This window comes from Tamandua tetradactyla, chromosome 2 (genome assembly GCF_023851605.1).
Source record: "Tamandua tetradactyla isolate mTamTet1 chromosome 2, mTamTet1.pri, whole genome shotgun sequence".
Classification (NCBI taxonomy): Eukaryota; Metazoa; Chordata; class Mammalia; order Pilosa; family Myrmecophagidae; genus Tamandua; species Tamandua tetradactyla.
The window spans coordinates 73,821,989-73,829,110 of NC_135328.1; the positions used below are offsets into that span (position 1 = coordinate 73,821,989).

The 7,122-nt window shown below is 33.0% G+C and overlaps 1 long non-coding RNA gene across 1 annotated transcript; it reads right to left on the minus strand.

The window, feature by feature from the left end:
* Positions 1–1,403: 1,403 nt before the first annotated feature.
* On the minus strand, positions 1,404–6,464 carry LOC143660741 (uncharacterized). Its single transcript, XR_013164223.1, has 3 exons — positions 5,987–6,464; positions 2,361–2,507; positions 1,404–1,513 (listed from the first exon to the last, which is right to left on the minus strand). It is a non-coding gene; the product is annotated as an uncharacterized LOC143660741 (long non-coding RNA).
* Between the last annotated feature and the right edge of the window lie 658 nt (positions 6,465–7,122).

The following is a 7,122-nucleotide window of genomic DNA, read 5'->3' on the forward strand; positions in this document are numbered from 1 at the left end:
TACACAGATCCATCAACTTTTAAGGCTTATATTCTGGTGAGTATAAATATACAGCTTACAATAAGCATTATGAAAAGGTAAATGATAGTATATTCAGAAAGCAATGCTGTGATAAAACTAAATTTATTAAATGAAATAAAATAAAGTTCAAGTTATGAGGAACTGGGAAATATAAAGTTGTGATGGGGGGGTGTGCTAGAGCTCACTGAGATAACAGACATTACAAACTCAATTTCTTACAACAGAAGAAGTTGAGTTCTCAAACATGTTACATATGAACTTTAGTAGTTTTGGGTCAGCTGTGGCTCTGCTCCAAATATCTTGTTCACCAGGATATTATCCAGATAAGAGGAATAGCCTTATTTAAAACATTTTTGAAGCAAATGGAAAACATAGAAATAATTCTCTTGAAATTAGATGAAAATATAATAGTTTATATACTCTAATATATACTCCAAAAATAATATTCTAAAATAGTATAATCTAACTCCTTGGTCACAAATATAAATATTCTTCCTTTTAAAATTCATAAGTCATTCATCTCATCTCCAAGGAACTTATCTCAAAAGTCTTATCAAACTATACTATCAGTCTAAATGTTCAAAATCTTAATATGGTTTCTATGCCAGTTTTGAATATGGTTTCTCTTGGTCAAAAGACATGAATTTGAAAAAAGTTATCTCCCCCTCTTCATGTTACATAATGGAGGAACAAGGAGGCTATTATGACAATAAACACTTTCTTTGAGCATCAGGAAGAATAAGAGTGATGTCACCATTAAGTGTATATAGAAATTTTAAAATCCTGATGGGTTGTAAGGAATTTTCTTGACTTAAACAAGTTCCGTTCCCAAGGTTGAGCTCACCATTGATTATTCTCTTTGAATTTTGCTTCTGTCCTCTGGAAAATTTTTTTTCTTTTGGTTACCTTTCTTGACCCATCTGAAGGGGATGGTATCTCTTTTATTGGGGCTGAGAAAATTTCTCAACCTACTCCTGCCTGTGAAAGGCCAGGGATACAAATATCACTTAAAATTTTTGACATAAAAATCTCTTTCATTTTGAGCTGATTTGTCATTTAGCAACACAACTCATTTTGGCTCTTTATGTATTTGATGGCATTAGTTCTTCATGCAAATAGCCACACCAAAATTTATTTCTGAAACGTACGGTACTCTACAAACTTCATTCCCAGTATCTTGAATCCATCAGGATATTGTGAGAGAACATCACCATTAGTTTCTGTTCATTAAGCTGTTTTAGCTAACCACAAGGATTTATCATGGGCCAACTTAGTTTATTTAGAAGTTATAGAAAATAAGGGTACAGCCATGCCCTCCATTTTTTCTTTACATTCAGAGTGAGTCTTAATATGTTTTCATTGACAAAGCACTTCTCAATATTATCATACCTGTTGGTTATGAGAGTTGCGTCTTTCCATTCTGTAGATCCTGAAATTTTCCTTTAAATACTGCTTGCACACCAGTCAATTTTTTCTGAGTTTTCTGGCTACCCTATGAAAGGCAGCCAACAGAAAACACCTAAAGTTGCATATTCATCAAGTAATTATCTGGCTTCCAAATTACTGAAGGCTACAGTTTTACTAAAATACGATTATTGGCTAACATAAGTTGCCATCTTTCAAGCCTTAAACAAGAGCTTCCTCATGACCTATAGGTAGTGTCATGTATTTTAGTTAGGTAATTAACTTCTAGTTGCCATTTTAAAATCAACTTTATATTGTAGTAAAACAAATAGGCTACAAGAGTAAAACTTTATTTCTTTCTCATATTTCATTAGACCACCACAGTTTTAGTTTGCTATGGTTCTCCTCCATATGTCTTCTTTGTTCCAGGATCCAGGCTGAAATACTATACAAGTGTTAAAGATAAAATAGAGTAATAGCTGAATATTCCTCTGGATCTAAAACACTCTCTTAGCATGTAACATACATTATGTATGCTCACATTCCATTGGTTAAAGTGAGAGACATGGACAAATAAACTCACAGAAGGGCAAGGATGTTTTGTTTCTCTTATAGGGAAGCACTTGAAGTCACATACTAATCAGTGAACTTGTATAATTTTTTAGAGAGATGGGAATGAATGTTTTGGGAAAAATAATGCAGCTCACCAGGAGGGTGGTATGCAATCATAAATGAATACCTAGGACAGGATTCTTTGGGATGATAATATTTAAGCAAAGTTCTGAAGGAGCAAGCATTAGCCATGTGAATATCAGGAGTCAAGTTTTGTATAAAGACCCATAATTAGGAGCATTGCTTACATATCTGAGTTGCTGGATGATCAAGGGGATGTTCAGAGAAAGATATAATAAAAGGCAATCTTATACATAGCTTACTGTTGATGATTTCCATATTACCACTCTTGAAACAGCCTCTCTGCAGTTCTCATGTTTCAAGTCTCATGTATCTCCCTGTCTACTCTCCGCACTGCCAAAAATGCAAATCTGAGCATGTCATGTCCATGTAAACTTTATCTTTATTAGCTACAAAAGAAATTACAAATGATTTAGCATGACTTACAAAACCCTTTATGATCTAACCTCAGTTTTGTTCTTTAAGCTCAGGTTCCGTTCAACCTTCATCTCCACCCATTCCCAGAATCAAACATCCAGAATAATTTGTAATCTTATGAATGTTCTATATTGTATTCACAGATGATTTTGAAAATATTTTCCCAGGTACATGCTTTAAATACATGTATGCATGGATAACACATACCCGTTTTTTAAAATTTAGTAAAAAAATTTATTAATAACTTTGTGGAGAAAATCATATTGGCCTAATCTTCTAAATAAAATGGCAAGTTTACACCAGCCCCCTTGCTAACTTCTTGAGTGAAGCCACTCTCTTTTTATTAGATTATTGTCATTGTTACCTAAGGGGTCTTCCTATCTACCCTTGCTCCTCTGTAATCTATTTTCAACACAGGTGCAGGGTGATATTGGTAAAATTTATGTTGGAGTCCATCATTCTATACCCCTAGTAGTTTCCCACTTTACTCAGAGTAAAATCCAAAGACCTTACAATGACCTGGTAAATTCCATCTGACCTTGCCTCCTTTTCATACCCTGAGTGGGTTTGATCTCATATCATTTTACTCTTTAATCCATTTTACTCTATCAGCACTGATCTCTTACTTATTTCCAAATATTCTAGACATTCCATTTTTCAAGGTATTTACCGTAAATTTTGCTATGCTTAGATTGGCCTTCTGCTGGGTAGTCACTTGGTTTACTCCCTCACCTGCTTCAGGCTTTTACTCAAAAGTCATGTGGCTATCATCTTCTCAAAAACCTCCACTCTATTCTGATTTCTGAACTCTTTGAGGTCAAGTACTAAAGTGCCTTTTTTTTTTTTTTTTTTTTTTTTTTTTTTTTTTTTTAATATTCAGTACCTAGCCCAAACCTATTCATATAAAGGGCATGTAGTAAAATCTTCTGGATGAAGAAATGAATAACAAATGGAAATAAGTCCTAGATCAGAAATGAAATTATCTCACTTTCTAATGGTATCAAGTAATTCTTTTATATTAATTTTCCCAAGTGTTTTCCTCTGATTCAAATAACTTTTGAAACTTGTCTTCCAGTACAGGCAGAAATCAGTGCTTTTGAAATAATAATATCAGCCTTCAAGTACATATGGCATATAAAGATTAGATAGCACCACCTACATAAGCTATGGAGGGAAAATATGAGCATTAAGATGTGCTGTGTCCATCTAATTGGGGAGATTTATTGTAATTATAGAAATTAAAGCATAATTTGGGTTTCAGAATTTCCCTTGAGTTTCATTAAGGTTAACATGATTCACTCATAATTACTTCTACCACATGGCATTGCCAAAATGCCAGGAAAATGGCCTATTGGCTGGCTGGAAGTCCAGGTCTCTTACAGTTATATAACCTAGAGAGGTATCATTAATTCTATTCTAAAATTATCCTGGAGATAATTTCAACCTTATTCAATTACTCCTTGACAATCATGTTAAGGAGAAGGAGTTTTCAAAGACAGTGTACTTAAATATTCAGTTTTATACGATGATTATAAAATTCAAAGTATTACGGCTGTGTGCACTCTATGAACATATTTTGAGCTGTATGCTCTTGATATATACAATTTTTTATATGTCATATCACCCTTTAATTGAAATATTTATTTGAAAAACTAAAGTATTATTATATGCATGCTCTTACTCACAGAATTAAAATCCTTGTAAAATACCACAAAAATTTTGAAATACAAAGAAATGTGTGTCCTAATTCTTTTGAAAATATATTTAGCAATCTGGACTGCCTAAAATAACATTAAATTGATTATGTTAATGAACTTTTGAATTCTTCTTAGCCTTAAAAAAAAAGTAGGACCTAATTCCCCTTTCCTTTGAATGTCATGAAATGGTTTCTTGGCTCCCACATCTCTTCCTAGCCTTTACACCTGGTAAAAAGGTTTGTGGTATTATTTATGAGTTTCTATGTAAATCCAATTAATTTTTCCAACAATAGTGTGGAAAATAATGGAACATGTTATATTTCATTCTCTATACTATATGCATTTAAGTCCCACAAAATGGTTCATATACTTAAATTTTAGAAATCAACTTTCTGTGTTATTTGGGGTTTAATTATAGATTGTTTTCAATACATTCCAAAACATATTTGTCAAAATAAGAGGAAAATACCGCTTGGCACATAGGTTGGAAACATTAGAAATGATTACACTAGGGGAATGGTATTTAAAATAATGATTGCCCACAGCTATATGAGTATCCCTCAGGGAGTGACTAAAAATTGGCCAAATAAAAGGGCTATCAGAAAAACTATTGCATTTAGAAATTATCTTTAACTCATTGCTAAAGTTTACTTAAAGCTGTAAAAAAAGAGTTTGAAGACAGAAAGTGCAGAATTCATCTGACTGCACTGACAATGGCATAAACATGTGAACTTCTTATTGAGGGCCTGTAGTAAATTTCCACATCATGACATTCCAAGACAAAGCAGAACGAGACGTGTTAAAGATTACACTTGCAAATTTCAAAATACTTGGTGTCAGCCTAGTGATGTTAAAACATCCATTTAGAATAACTCACAGAGTAACTGTAGCATATTACAAAGTAGAATCATGAATATGCAATTAGCAAATGGTTCTGGAGCCTGATCACCATCTCTGTCAATTATAGCAGTCACTTTCTGTGATGGTACCTTGGCACTTTGACAGTGATTATAACTTTTCATGATGTATTGCAGATATTATGCTTCAGTTGTTTACAAATAGAACCATATCTCCCTCTTTCACTGTAAAAATAGACTGTTTTAGTGAGGAAAATAGTCCCCATAATAAATCTTCCATTTAAGTCACTCATGCATGATCAGACTGAGAATATCATACAGTGCTATACCATGTGACAAAAGCAACCCACAAAGTCCTTCTTTTTATTATTCCTAAAAAGTGAAGTAATATGGAGCTTTTCGATTTAACTGTAAAGAAACTGAAACAGCACAAAGGATTAATTCACAACATAGTGACCATCTCTAAAAAAGGAGGCTAGCCAAATGAGAAATGCATTTTAAATTTGGATCAAAATGCCAAGAAAAAGGTGTAAGTATCATGCAGGGGAAAAATTACCTGGATGTGATATATTTTGGTTTGAATTTTCAATCCAAATGTATTTTCCAGATAATTTCACATTTTCTCACTTAGTTTTGTCTGTACTATCTATATAAATAAAAATCCCAATATTTAGGGCTGCTACAGTATAAATAACACTACTCAGATATTCTAAATGTCTGGATATTAGCTATAATATAGATTATACGTGTGAATGTTAGCTATACTTAATTCCAATCTTCTACCTACATAGATTTTTACAGATTCAATGTCTCATGTTTATCATTAAGGAGGTTGAGAAATTCATTGTCATGGAATAATATAGTTAAAATAAACTGTAGGAACTTTGTTCAACTCACCTCACTTTCACCAGCTTCCATTTTCAGATGAGATAAAATTTTCCCCAGGTTTATAGCTCATGTCAAAACCAAATCTTCAAATCAGAACTCTTATTTCACAATTATGTGCTGTTTTCATTACATCATGGCATTTAAAAATATATATGTTTACATAGTGGTAAAAAAAATTCTGCTAAGGCAGAGTGAGGCAAGAGAGGGAACTATGGGACTGTGCTTCAATGATGAACCTGAAGCCTTAGACCTAGAAAAAGAATGGTGGAAATGGTCCAATATTTGAAAGTACTCCCTCAAAATAATGGACTATTCCTCCCAGACTAGATGAACTAAACCCTGGTACAAGACATTAAATACACTTCAGAAAAAAGAATATGTAGCAAATATTCTAAAAACATAAATACTATCACTTAAGCTCATCTTTTTCTGTAACATTTCTCCATAATCAACTTTAATCATGCTATAGAAGAGGGTTCCAGTAAGCAATTCCACCTTGAGTGGGCGGAGTCATATCTCTGTGGAAACCATCTAATCAACAGTTACCGCCCACAATTGGGTGGGTCACATCTCTATGGAAACAACAAAAAAGATCCCACTCAGCAATATTGAATGAGGATTAAAGAGAATGGCTTTTCTGTGGCACATAATAGCTTCACACTGACACACATATATTGGAGCTCTTTTCTGTATTATTTTTATAAGTGTCTCATAAGTTTGAAAATATGCCAAAACAAAACTTTTAAGAATCTATATTTAAATGAGCTAGCAGACTTTCAAAAAAAAAAAAAAAGAAAGCCAGCAAAGATATTAAATAATGCCAAACTGACCAATAAATTGGAAACAGCAATGAAAGGTATAGTCCCTACCAATGATTTAGATTTTCGTAAAGAAATATTTGTGATAACTATCTCTTCCGGGTACCATTGACTTCTGGTTCTGATTCTTCCCCCTGCTTTCCTCTCCCTTTGTCTGCATTTCTTCTGTTCATATAGGATTCCAGTAATTTGGATTAAGATTCAATCTCACTCATTAACTTCTTCAAGATATCTTACCAACATTAATTCTACCCACAAGAATGTGGATTAAGATTAAAAATATGTCTAAATTGATCACAATTCAACCTATCACAATAAATTTAAGGA